The sequence below is a fragment of the Protopterus annectens genome, chromosome 10.part0, assembly GCF_019279795.1.
Source record: "Protopterus annectens isolate FY-2018-M chromosome 10.part0, PAN1.0, whole genome shotgun sequence".
NCBI lineage: Eukaryota > Metazoa > Chordata > Ceratodontiformes > Protopteridae > Protopterus > Protopterus annectens.
Genome location: NC_056744.1, coordinates 1,596,820,088 through 1,596,834,856, shown reverse-complemented (window position 1 = coordinate 1,596,834,856; position 14,769 = coordinate 1,596,820,088). Strand labels below are relative to the sequence as shown.

The 14,769-nt window shown below is 47.7% G+C and overlaps 1 protein-coding gene across 1 annotated transcript in view; it reads right to left on the bottom strand.

Annotated features, from left to right (window-relative positions):
* The window catches only part of LOC122814345 (CD276 antigen homolog), a 193,495-nt gene that overhangs the window by 115,816 nt on the left and 62,910 nt on the right, over positions 1–14,769 (bottom strand). The window lies entirely within an intron of this gene.

Below are 14,769 nucleotides of genomic sequence, written 5' to 3'. Positions count from 1 at the left end.
TCACACACTTAGTCCAAATCTTGTTTTAGCAGTGGGACACACGTGATCTGGTATTGTCATGTGTTATGCCAGGGGTCCAACCACAGCACAGCAGTCTGCCCAGTGCACACAGTGACATGACTACAGAGACATACATGATATAGTGGATCCCTCCCATATTCAAACAGTTTCCATAGATGCAGAGGTTGTCCATACCAGCAGGGAATGCTATGGCAATAAATATATGCAAACAGTCTGTTAGCAACAAATAATGTGCATTTGACAATTAAACATAATGGTGTAGAGGTCAACAATAGGCTGTTTGCCCTAGGGAATGACAGCTTAGCCATAGTGTGCTTGGTGTCCGCTTCCCCACAGGATGCACATTCCCCTTTCCAAACACAGATGATGTCAGCACCCTAGAAGTACAGCAGGAGAAATGTAACTCCCCAGTAATCCGAATAGCTGGCGGCCCGCTTAAAGTGTCATGACATAGTTAGATAGGGGTTCAAATCCTGTATGTGCTCAGTGTGTGTGTGTGTGTTCGTGTGTGCGTCTGTCTGTGTGTGAGGTTGGTCTGTGTGGGGGAAATGTCCCTTTTGGCAAACAGGAAACCACACCCAGGATGCCCCTCCCCTTTGCTACACACTGCTGATGTCAGCACCCTATAAGTAGAGCATGAGAAAGGAAAACTCCCAGTAATGCGAATAGCGCGCTCTGCTAATGCGTCCGTCTCAAGTGTCATAACATAACTAGGTAGGGGTTTGATTCCTGTGAATGGCAAGTGTGTGTGTTTGTGTGTGGTGAGGGAAAAGTCCCTTTGGAAACTGGGTGAACAGACTACAGGATGCCCCTCCCCTTTGCTACACACTGCTGATGTCAGCACCCTATAAGTAGAGCATGAGAAAGGAAAACTCCCAGTAATGCTGAATAGCCTGCTAATGCGTCCGTCTCAAGTGTCATAACATAACTAGGTAGGGGTTTGATTCCTGTGAATGGCAAGTGTGTGTGTTTGTGTGTGAGGGAAAAGTCCCTTTTGGAAACTGGGTGAACAGACTACAGGATGCCCCCCCCCCTTTGCTATACACTGCTGATGTCAGCACCCTATAAGTAGAGCATGAGAAAAGAAAACTCCCAGTAATGCGAATAGCGCGCTCTGCTAATGCGTCCGTCTCAAGTGTCATAACATAACTAGGTAGAGGTTTGATTCCTGTGAATGGCAAGTGTGTGAGGGAAAAGTCCCTTTTGGAAACTGGGTGAACAGACTACAGGATGCCCCTCCCCTTTGCTACACACTGCTGATGTCAGCACCCTATAAGTAGAGCATGAGAAAGGAAAACTCCCAGTAATGCGAATAGCGTGCTCTGCTAATGCGTCCGTCTCAAGTGTCATAACATAACTAAGTAGGGGTTTGATTCCTGTGAATGGCAAGTGTGTGTGTTTGTGTGTGGGGGTTAGTGTGTGAGGTAAAAGTCCCTTTTGGAAACTGGGTGAACAGACTACAGGATGCCCCTCCCCTTTGCTACACACTGCTGATGTCAGCACCCTATAAGTAGAGCATGAGAAAGGAAAACTCCCAGTAATGCGAATAGCGCGCTCTGCTAATGCGTCCGTCTCAAGTGTCATAACATAAGTAGGTAGGGGTTTGATTCCTGTGAATGGCAAGTGTGTGTGTTTATGTAAGGGGGGTTAGTGTGCAGGACGTGTCCTTTTGGCAAATAGGATAGGACACTACAGGATGCCCATACCCTTTTCTAAATACTGATGATGTCAGCACTCCATAAGTATAGCAGGGGAGAAAACTCCCAGTAATGCAAATAGCGTGCTCAGCTAATGCACCTGTCTCACGTGTCATAACAGTCAGATAGGGGTTTGAATCCTGCAATTGGCAAGTGTGTGTTTCTGGCTGAGGAGGTTAGTGTGTGTGGGGACAATGTCCCTTTTGGTAACTAGGTGAACAGACTACAGGATACACAGTCCCCTTCTACACACTGTTCAGCAGATGGCCATGGGCCTGGCACAAGCTGTCTGTTGCTCCGATGCCCCTTTGGTAGATGCCTGTGTCAGCTGGGTAGTCGATTATGTTGTCCAGTTTGCAGTCATCTGCATATCTGGACAGCCACAGTTCATCCGTGTTGGCCTGTACCTCCAATAAATATGTACCTAACAAGAGGGTCCCAGGACTGAGCCTTCTGGGACACATCCTGGAACTGTTATGGGGTGTGGCATGGCTCCAGCAATGCTAAACATGTGTGTTCTGTTCATGAGCCACTGTGCAATCCATCTAGTGACATACGGGCTCATATTGGGGATGGTGAGCTTGCCTAGAATGCCCAAGTGGTATTGTTGCCAAGGCGTTTGCAAGGCCCAGGTAGGCTGTGTGAACCACCTTCCCTCGGCAATGGCCTTGGTGACTGTAGCAAAGGAATCAACCCGTTACACCTGGTAGTGCTGGTGTGCCTCAGTAGCCCTGAACCAGGCATCTGTTACTGCACACATATCAATGTTTCCTGCAAAGTGTTTTGGGTGCATGCATGTGGAGGATTAGACATCTGGCGTTGTGCAGCATTGCTCTTAGTGTCTTAACCCTTGTGATACCTATGAAGGTGTGTTTGTCATGTGAGCCCTGCCTAACATAGCCACTATGGGGGTAGCAAGAGGCTTTGCCAATATCCGATAGGCCAGGGGTGACAGGTGCAGGCTGTCCCTAGCAAAGCAGGTAGTTCAACAGGAGATGGATGTGAAGGTGTAGTGCCTGTGACTACCTAGCAGTAGCATACATGACTGCTCACGTGGACACATGTCAGGCAGGTCATATGCACTGTGTCACAGTCAATGTACATGTGAACAGGTCAAACAGTAGCAACCTCTCAAGTGGGACACGGCCATACATACAGTAGGCTACACAGATGCCACTAGGAGTCCACAGAAGCCCTATAACTATGCATTGCAGGTGTGATCGGTATTCCAGGGTAATTGCAAGCAAACATGCATGCAAACAAAGGTACAGTGAACAGTGCTCCATGTAGTCCATTGTACAACAAACAAGCTGTACCAGTTCCATAAGGTAACACTGCACATATGCAGGTGCTATGTACATGTACATGGAAACACACTGGTCAGATGGCCAGGGTCCAGTCTCAGTGCACACAAGTGTACGGAACATGCATGTACTGTCAGGATGTACAAAAACTGGATATAAAGCCATGTGCCCGTACCTGCAGTAATACACATGTCAAATAACAGACACCGATCCTTCTCACAGTGGTGCCATACTTAGTAGGATGTATGCTCCCTGGCTTGCCACCACAGTATCCCTGACATGTATGGGGACTCTCCCTCCGTGACAGTTTGTTATGTGTGTTGGGGCTGTCTAGTATGGTAGGAGGTGTGTGCATGCAGTGCTAGTGTGCACCTATGTGTCCTGTACCACTTGTGTAGTTATGCACACATATCAACGTCCTCACACATCTGCATTGCAGAGTCTAGTGTGGCCAACATGCCACTTGCAATTTACATGTCCATCATTGTGTGCTACTACAGTCATTACCCATCCCCTGTGCTACCTATGTATGTAGGCTGCTGTTGACATCATTACCACTAGTATGCCAACATGTGCAGATGATACACTATGTTACTTACCATGGGTGTAGACAACAGGACATGACAATCACACAAATACTGCATCAGGCATGCTGTGATATACCCACAATGAAATCAGCACACAGTACTGTACAACACATGATACTATTACTACACATCTATGTGGTCACCCCTGTGCATCAGTAACATGTTAACCTGTACCTGCACAGTTGTTACAGACTGCAGGAGGTGGCACAGTTTCATCATATGCACAGGGTGTGAACCTGGTATACCTGGGTCAGCCACCCATACCACCAATTGACATGTATGTGTATGTGTGTTGGTGAGGACAGCATTAGAAGGTGGGGCAGTGTTGCTGCAGTGTGTGCGTATGCGTTAGCCCTAGGTGTTGTTATATTGCATGTGTGTATGGATGCACACAGTTCCACCTCATGGCTGCCATTTACTGGTGTTTGTGGACAGCCACAGACTGTACCTGCCAGGCCATACAGATCAGTGTCTCTGGGCACGGACACGGTACCTGTGCCTTGCAGGGGTGCTACGGACCGTATCCGGGACCAACCCAGACTGGGTACTGTCATCGGAAGCAGGTGTTCGCTGACTGGACACAGAGCCCTGTCGGCCCAGGCCAGAGCCGTGCCGCGTGGTCTCCTGGGGCGGTCTGATGACAACACAGAACCAGCATTGCTGGGGCTGCTGCTGGCACTACGGGGGCGGCCGCGGCCCTGTTGTCGTCCACGCCGACTGCCAGCTGCTGCTGGCATACGGCCACGTCGACGATGCAACCGCCCACCATCACCCTGGCTCATGGGCATGTAGTTGTTGAGATGGTCTAATATGTCCCCACAACGTCTGTCTACGACGTTGGTGAAATCACGGATGGCGGCCGCAATGTCACGCATACCGTCGGTCATGGCTGTGCGACATGCTGTCAGCTCCCTCAGACCCTGTCTGGTGTACCGTTCCATACGTGACTGTGCCTGCATGACAGTCCGGAACATAGCTGAGGTTGTAAGTCCTCTGTGGGCACGCCTGCCAGGGCAGCCCATGGATGCTCCCACGAGAACCCCTGGACAACTGTCTGTGTGGTACCATGTGTGGGCCATGCCCATGGCTGCTGTGTGGGGAAGCATGTGCCGCAGGTACCACACTACCCTGGTCGATGCCCACTGTATGCTGTCCATCACCTAGGGACAGTGGTGACAAGGGGTGTAATGGCAGGATAACTGTATGCGCATGGATGGTGTTGACAGCTGTGTACTGTCAATTGGCTGACCAATGGCAGACCCTGGCATACCGTCCTGTGCCACTACAACAATGTCATCAGTGGCAGTACCCACGGCACCTGACTCAGTTTCCCTGCTAGATAACACCAGAGCAGCGACAGAACCTGTGGGAAGTAAACAGGAAACACAGTTTACAATGTCTTCACACTGCCAGCGATGCACACATGCACACATGCACACATGCACACATGCACACATGCACAGGTGCACACATGCACACATGCACACATGCACAGGTGCACACATGCACACATGCACACATGCACAGGTGCACACATGCACACATGCACACATGCACAGGTGCACACATGCACATGCACACATGCACATGCACAGGTGCACGCATGCACACACCCACACATGCACAGCTGCACACATGCACACATGCACACATGCACACATGCACACATGCACACTTCCACACTTGCACACGTGCACACGTGCACACAGTTTCACACAATTGAACAGTACTCAGTATGCGTGATATTGACACACAGACACAGACACACCTACATGCATACAAGGGGCACCACTAAGTGTGCCAAAAGGTACTATTACTAACAACATCTTAACAGGTAAAGTAAATAGACACTCACCAGCATGGATAGGCTGCACTGCAGTGATACCAGAGGGTCCTGCAGACAGGAGGAAACTAATGTTAGTGGGCACAACTGTGCCAATAGTACGGAGTATGATACAGGTCAGGTGAACCACAGTCGCCTTTAAACGGTCTGCAGCTGATATTGCGGATATCACACTTGCACATTTAATACTATGGTTGCAGCTACAAACAAAGGACACACCACACACATGCATTAACTACCAGTGTACACAACAGTCGACTACACATGTGACATATTACCTGCACGTTCAGTGTCCTGCTGCTGTGCGGCTCCAGCCTCCATCATGACACATGTCTGCTGCTGTTGGTGTTGCAGGTGGACTGGAGCCACTACACTCAGGAGCAGTCCCTCCAGTCTGGTGAGTGGGGGATGTGTAGCCACCCCACCACCTGTGGCGACCTGTTGCCTGTGGATATCTGATGCATGCTGACGGACATGTCTAATCAAATCACTGCAGTGATGTCGTACCTGCTCATATGTCCTATTATGCATGCCTATATCATTTACCCGCTGGACAAGGTCCTGCCACAGTGCAGCCCTCACCTGCTGATTCTGGCTGGTGCGGGAAAAGAGTGTTGCATAGTCCCGCACCAGGCTCTGGTGTATCTCCTCATCCTCAGCCACGGAGTATGTTGCATGTCTCGGGTGGGCCATGTACCTGGGAAGAAAGATAACATGGTATCAGCAATCTATGTTGGCAGACCTTGGCACACATAATACACATGCTACTTGACTGTCATAATAACACATATCACACATATGTGGCAGCTGTCTGTCTATTGGTGGATACACATGTAGATGGCCAGGTAGCAGTGCTCGGCCATCAACTGTTGTACAGTACCTGCCAGGCTACGTACGACATACTATTGGACAGCAGCAGTCAGAACACAAATTTCGGTGAGGCGCACCTCCTCACTCTGTGTGTTTGTGTCTAGGTACTGTATGGCGACATCGGCAACTACTGTGAGCTGACAACACCCTGCTTGCCCTGGATATACATATCCCACCTCCACCACCAGCACAGATGGCTACAGTGCACAACATTACAGATACAGACGTTACACTTTGTAACACTGATATGGTATCCTTACAGACCACTGGGCCAGTGTCAGAGACATCACACAATGCTGACCCCTACACAATTGCTTTCTACAGACATCTCCAAGACCACATGGCTCATGCATTCCCATATATGTCCAGGACACTGTCCACAAAGGGACAGCATCCTGTCCGTCGAACCACAGACATATACTGATTGTATCACACTTGATGTAAGCTACTACGAGACAGAGCATCAGTCTCTGAAGGGAGGGTATGTCTGAGCAGCACTGGTAAGGATCTATTTCCCATCACACTGACCACATGGGCAATGTTGAGTGGGACATCAAGCGTGATACTGCAGATGACCAGGAGGCCTACCTGACCTATTTAGCGACCTGGTCAGGACCCCTCCTCTATGCCCATGGTTAGTACACTACACATATTTCACCTACACCACAGCTAGACCACATTGTGGCGGACAGGGTCAGTGCAGGTGTCACCCCACCCTCCCCCTGTATTAAGGCATGGGTATCCCTGCTGACCCTAACCTCAAGGACATCACAGTTATCCAGGTGAGTGACACCCACAGGTGAGCAGACTACACGACATGGACGGGACCTGCTGGTATCCCCAGTTGCATGCTACATACCCTCTGACAGGCGCTAAACACACATATACAGGTGCTATGTTACACTACCTGGACTACAGGGTATGTACCTGTACACTGGAGCACAGCACCAGTGGTTCCACTCCATGCAGGAGGCACCTCACCATACCAATACAATACAACACAATACATGACATTGTAATCTGATACTGTGCAATATGCTAATGCCCCCATGTCTACAGCAGCGTACTGTTCTGCTAACCTGACAATTGTGACACATGTGGTGTGATGGTACCTGCTGCCGACACACAGTGACACAGGGTGACACATATGGCATATTACCTATCTCAGTGACATGCAGCAGGGGTATGTGTGACATGTACACATGGGGAGTCTCGCATCGTAACACTGTGTGGTTTGTTGCAGGGTGTGTCCTGTCAGTGAGTCTGAACCCGTACCTACACATGTGCACTAAATTGCAGTGGCACAGACGACACACAGCAGACAGGTGGGTCGGTGTATGGTGGCTGGTGGTACACTGCCTGTTGGACATCTATCATGGGGGTGAGTTCCATATGTGCATCTGGGTGTGGTAACCTGTACATGGGCGTCACCAGTGTACTCTATGGTGGTGACAGTCACTGTGCAATGGTACTGTGTTTGGGTGCATTGTCACCGTGTTGTACATGTCACTGTGTCCTTCTACATATCTGTTGCTGTCGTGTGAGGTCCATACCATGGCATACATTACGTGCTGTGGGGAGTACACTGACCTACATGTCCATGCCTGACTGACCATGTGGGTGGACACATACCATGTACAGCTGTTCCAGGGATAGTGTGCCACTGTTACTTTCATTGGGGCCACTATTGTACACATGTCCGACCCTGACCACCCCTGACACATGCAGTGGTGGGCGGACACTCATTTATATGGTGGTTACCTGTGTAGGTGGTCTGGACTGTGGTATGATACTCCAGATGTGACACTGCTGTTCACTCCGTGCCTTAGTCCCCAGGCACCAGTTGCAATACATCTGTACACATGTGCCTCACTCCAGCTCTGTATACATCTCTCTCACTCTCTCTCTATACATATATCTATGTATTAAGATATGTCTATATGTCTATGTCTGTATACATGTACATATGTGTGTATGCATTTGCACAGATATATATATTGCTGTACATATTCTGCTGTAGATGTGGGGGCACAGAGGGGTGTGGGCGACAGGGGGCAGGCTGTGTTGCAGGTCAGCATATACAATCATACCTGTAGGTGGTCAGATCAGTCTGTCTATGTATATGTATCTACATATTTCTACCTCTGCATGTGTGCATTACATAGTTATGTCGCTACAACATTCTATCAGCATCTGTCTATGTGGTCCTACATCTCTCTCTCTATGTATGTACACATATGTGGATATCATATGTACACATGTACATATAGGATATCTACACATACATATGTTGACATGACTACATGGCCATATGTTGGACAGGTATGTCAGCATATATGTCTACCTTACTGTATACACACACTAACATACTGCTAAGCATACATAGCTCTGTAATGTAATTAGTACATGGCAGTACAACCTACAATCAGACGACATATATATGTGCACATAGATGCTGACACATACAACTGTATGTACAGCCTTCGCTGATAGGTGCTGTATATCCCCTGCCCATTACACATCTTCATATACATATGGATACAGCCCAATAACACATATGGAGGGTTCACAGTATGTACACCTTGATAGTTTTACTTTACAGTACCTGTGTTAGTCACAGCTGTGTCTGCGAATGTCTGTCTCACTGTCCTGCTGCTCTGGTTCACTGTTGCAGCTTCCAGGTAGCTGTTGCTGTGATTGCTGTCTGTCAGCTTATTCGCAGTATGGTTCTGGGTGTGGTTGTCCCTTTCTCCCTCTCTCTCTCTCTCTCTCTCTCTCTCTCTCTCTCTCTCTCACTCTGTCTCTCTGTCTCTCTGTCTCTCTCCAGGTGCAATGTAATTATTGCATGCGTGGACATGGACTACAGCATACTTTTGTAGGTATCTGCATATGCCCATGTGATGGCCTCTGCACCAATTGTTAGCCAGCATTTGCTAATTGCATGCAGCCTGTTGTGTACTGATTGCAGTTCTCACTGTGATTGCAGAACTGTGCTATATAAGGGTGTGTGGAATAGGCGTAGCCCTTTCAGATGTTAATGGCAGGGACCATGCTGTTATGCTGTGGACAACATTCTGTGAGTGTAAAGGTTGGTATCTCTAATTGTACTCTGTGGGTTGTGGGTTAACATTCCTCCATTCATTTCTCCAGTTTCCTGTACTGACTGTGTATGTACACTAACAACTACTACTATTGTTGATGTGTGCATGTGTGTGTGTGTGTGTTTTCCTTTCACCTTTGCTTGCATTCTGTTGCTACGTCTTCGATAGTTGCCCTTCACTATCAGTACTGGTGTGCCTGCTAGGTGTCTTGACTGTTGTGTGCTGCTGTAGCTTTCCTATTTCCCATGTACATTCACAGCCTGGAATGCTTGCTATATCTGCTAGGGTGTTACAGCATGCAGTGTGGTCTGGCCATGGTGTGGGCCTTGACATCTATTAGCATATGTGGGTATGCTGCTGAGCAGGCCCCAGAGGCTTTCAGGTTCACCGTTATGTGCCTCATGGAATGGTACATATCAGTGGTGTGCACCCATTAATATGTCTGGTATGCTGCAGGTGTGACTGTGGGTTAGCATGAGCATAGGTATTGCTACACCTTTTCTGCCATGCGAGTGGTGAATACTTTCGGGAACCCATAGTTGCCATTGCATGTGTTACACCTTTCTGCCTACTGTTTGTACATTTCACATGTGGTCTGTGGGGCATCCCTGTCCGACATTCACTGTTGCTATGTCTAGGGTCTTAGCTATTCAAATATGGTGGTATTGTACCCGTCATGTGTACAGATATTTGCAGGCTGTCCACATGTCTGCCTGGAAATTTGGTCATTATCTCATGCACACCTTTATCTGGCAGGTCATTCTGGCCTCAAGTCAGGATATGGTGACAAACATTCAAGTTCCAGACTGCATACCCTTCCAAACATCCCACAAGGTGTAGACCCTGTTACTTTCTGAACTGTCTGCATTTGTTGTAACTTCATTTGTAATGTGTCCCTGTTTTTGGGCCTTTGCTCCACATATGTTATTACTTGGTCCGGATGTGTTCCTGTAAGGGGTTGTGGGGTATGGGCAGTGCTTCCCACGCTGTGAGTATGTGTGTGTCTTGCAAGGTGCTATGGTGACATTATTACCTACTAGCTTCCAACTAGCATGGCTGTTTCTGTTCACACACTACTGTTATGGAAATCCACCAGTTTTGTTTGTGATTCTAAATGTCATGCTTTGTGTACTACATCTATATTCCAAAGACATGCATCTGGAGCATTTCTCCCGGGCCTCCGCTGAGAACAGGCTCTGTGAAACCTAGTTGGACTTTCCCGGTCAACAAATGATAAATAAATAAAATAAAAAAAATAAATAAATATTCCCTGTACATTCATTCCTACTGTTAAATGATATATTTACTTTAGCACAGTGTTTCTATGTAAGAGTCATGGCTTAGTGGTAAGTCATGCAGACTATAGTTGCCAAGGTCCGGGGTTCGGGACTCACAGTGGGATTTTATTTTTCTTTTGAACTGAGTTCAGGACCTGTCAATCAAAGTGACTAAGGCACTTTTAAGCTGTTGTAACCGGGTTAGCGCTGGTTTGCGCGGAGCTCACGATGCGCACTGGCGGTTAGCTCAGACACAAGCTTACACCAGCGCTATTTTCTTTGAAAGAAAAGAAAACGGGAGACAGGAAAGTGGTGAAAAAGGGGTCACAAAGAGGGTAAGACAGTAGGGAAACAAGCTTGGGATGTGCAGGAGGGATGTAGGTAAGGCCCATAGCTGCCCATTTCTTCAGCAGCAACAGCTGTGCATATGTATGTAATTTGGTGTGACATTTGAAACCTTCCACCACTGAGAGAGGTGTCAGGACAACAATAATACCTGTTGTACAGCCAATTGGAATTGATGGGTTCCATGTCCGTGGACATGTGTGCGGAATGGGCAGCTATGTATGGGGCGTAATTTTTTGCGGGTACAGAGTGCCCTTTTTTTCAGGTGAGAGTGGTATGTCAGGTGAAGGTAGTCGGTACAGCTGGGGAGGTAGGTTGGGTAGGTTAACAGACAAGACAAACAAGACGCATACAGGGGCGTGTATGACACGTGTGGGGGTTACACAAATGACGGGACGGAGGTTGGGATGTCCAGAGCCCATGAGCCCACAGATGGCAACAGTGGAACTGATATCCCCACCCATAGGCAGTTGCCACTGTTCCTTCACTGCCCAGGACGGGCTGTGCTGGGGCTGTGTAGGCGGGCAACGGGCAAGCCCGTTAGTTGCGCCACCCGTGCCTCGAGCTGGCGTGGGGCTCGAGGACAGAGTCCCGAATCTCCCACGCACCACAGTCCGGACGTTACGGAGGGTGAGTGGTGGATCTCCTCCGCCACACTTGCAGAGGGGGCGAGCCCCGCCCCTGCAGCGCTTCCACCCGCAGGTGGCACAGGGCCACCGGAGGAGGGTCCGACTTCGGCACTAGTGCCAGGTGCACTCGCCAGCTGAGGTGGGAGAGGTGGGTCCGCCGGAACCCGCCTTCCTGTCGTTCTATGTTTTGCATTATGTCATTACAGTTTGGGTTAGTGACATATAAAAACATTCACAGTTAGTTTTAACAGCATGCATTAGTATTCCCATTAACCACACACCCAGTTATTCACACCATTGAACAGCGTGCAAAGCACATGCATAATTTCAACAGTAATACACAGTCCAACAACATGCAGGGTTGGTTGATGGCAACAGGCCATCAGGTGTGGATGTATGAACGGGGCGGATGCATCAACAGACATGCAAATATATATGACCCAACAGGACAGATGTCCAGGGGTGGTAATTGTGATTGCACATACCATTTTCCCGTGGAATGGGTTATAGATGGTTAGAGGGTGGGATAAATCAGACATATATTATTAACACCTTCAGATACACCCACATATGCTGTACATTTGTAATAGCTACAGTTATATACACACTACTGTTCTGACTACAGTGTCCTATATATTAACTACCTAACCTTGCAGATGGGACTGTTACTGCAACATAAGTCTACATTTTATTGCTGTTCATACACAAGTCATATCGAAATTTGTGCAGATACATCTCCTGTTGACTGTTATTTCTATAACTGTGGACAGGTGTGGATGTTTAGAATATAAAACAGTCATCCTATCTGCATATTTCAGACTGGGAGCAGCATATCCAGATTTTGGTGTACACATTCCACATGCAGCAACACTTTGAACAGATGTTTCTGTTTGGTTTGGGGTCTCACATGCATTTAATTATGTCCTGACTGCAGTATACTTTATTCAGAGGTTATTACTACTGTAGTGCTGTATTCCTGACACTTTCTCACACTCTCTCACTTGCTTTCATTTTACTATTCAAACTGGTACTTCTAGGCTTTATTGACTTGTTTTAACAGAATTATTGCAGTTATTTCCAGCACTCTCACTTCAGTCATGTTTCAGGGTTTCCACATGTATTCATCTCACACAGGTGGATTCCTCCTCTTCTCTTGGCTATACTCTACCTGCTGCTGCTGTTTGTGTACTAATTTCTTACAGGCAGTGCAGTTTTATTTACAAATATGTGTTGGACAGTCTCATGATTAGTTTCATCTTACAGGCTGGGAACTGTTGTAATCAGGCAATACTTGCATAAACATTCACACTCTGTGAGTTGCAAATTTAATTCCTTCCTGGATACACTGCACTCTTATGCTAACTGTCATACATTTATACATATTTACAGTTACTAGTTGTGGATTACTGACCTGCCTGGTGGCGCAACCGCACCAGCCTATCAGCATAGGCTCTGCGGTTCGCAGAACGGACACCTGCAGCTGTAATATAAATGAAGTAATATTGGAATACACATCTCCATGATTTCAGGTAGTTTAACTTTCTACAAACATAATTAATTTATACTTACTCAGTGGTGGGGCGTTGGGTGCTTGCCGGGCCTCCTGGATCCAACGGGTCAGTTGGTCCTGCTTACGTCTCTTCAGGTCCGCATGGTGGTGACGGACCTGCTCACCTGTCCGAGGAATTCCTGTGGCACTGGTGAGTTCATGAGCCAACTGGTCCCACGCCTCAGCCTTGTGCTCCCCAAAGGACCTGGCCCTGCATGAGTTGGGCCTCATGGTTATGGACTAGGAGCCAGGCCATGTACCTGGACTCCTCAACACCCCACCTCTGCGCACGGAAGCGACTACCCTCACCTACACCTGACATTCTAACTGCAGGTCTGTTCTACAATCGTTTATGCTGTGTATTCCTGCCTATGGGGCTTATATAGTCCGTTTTTCCGCACATATCTGTGATTGGCCAGTTTGGAATTGTATCAACTTCAGTAAACCTGCATTGTCATGCTGTTGTTTGTATTCATTCCTATATATGAGCTGATATTGCATTTCTATGACCTGCTGTCATGGCTTAGTGGTTCTGTCCCTTGACTTTGGTGTATAGTATCCTGGGTTCGAACCTGGCCACTGCTTTTTATTTTTCAGGACTGTCTAGACATGTTGAGGGGTGTGTCTGTGTAAAGGCATTTTGGATACGGCTTGCTCAACGTTGCCCGTTGGTTAGCTCGTTTGCGTGCGCACCTCACAAGCGGGGCACGCCAGTTTAACACTGATTTGGCTATTGGCACGCATATGCCGCTTAGCTCAATTAGGGGCACATATATTTAGCGTGGTAAACCACTGCTCGCCTACAGGCACTCATTTTGCACCAGTTAAACCTATGCTTATCTACGGCCACATAATATCTGGCAGTTTGTATTAATTACTTGGCTCACATTTATTCAATATAAATAGGCTATTACATTGCATTTTACATATATTCTGGTTTTATGTGTACATATATGTGTCAGGGACTTGTTTCCTGCTTATTTTGGGAAAAAAAATTTGCGTTGTGGGGCTCGAACCATGAATGCCTGCTTTGCAGCCAGCATCTCTACCGCTTCGCTATTGCTTCCTGGCTTATTTTGCATATGTAGTTCTTATATGCTTTCCCACTGACTGCTAACTGTAGCTGCGCTTACGGCACGCCAGCAAAGCGCAAAGACTCACGGTTAAACATCTTTACAGTTTAAAAAATGACATGTACATTTATATTTCTTTTATGTTTAATAGTCTGTAGGGGCATGTGTTGTGTTGTGTTTATTCACATTTGCATGGGCTCTGTTGTGGGTGTGTACTTTGGACAGTTTTACACTTCTGGGGGCGTGTCCGCTTGCAGGGATCAGCCTACGGACACGCCCCCTACTGTCTTACACGGCCGTGTTCGACTTGGGTGTGATTCAGCATGCTCTCATGAATATGCAGAGCATGCTGACATCACTCAGTTTAACTGCAGCCTCCGTGTAAGAGTTATAACTCTTACACGGAGGCTTCGTGAATCCTGGGGAATATCACTGACAACATGGCTATATGTCTGTATGTGACGAGTAGAGAA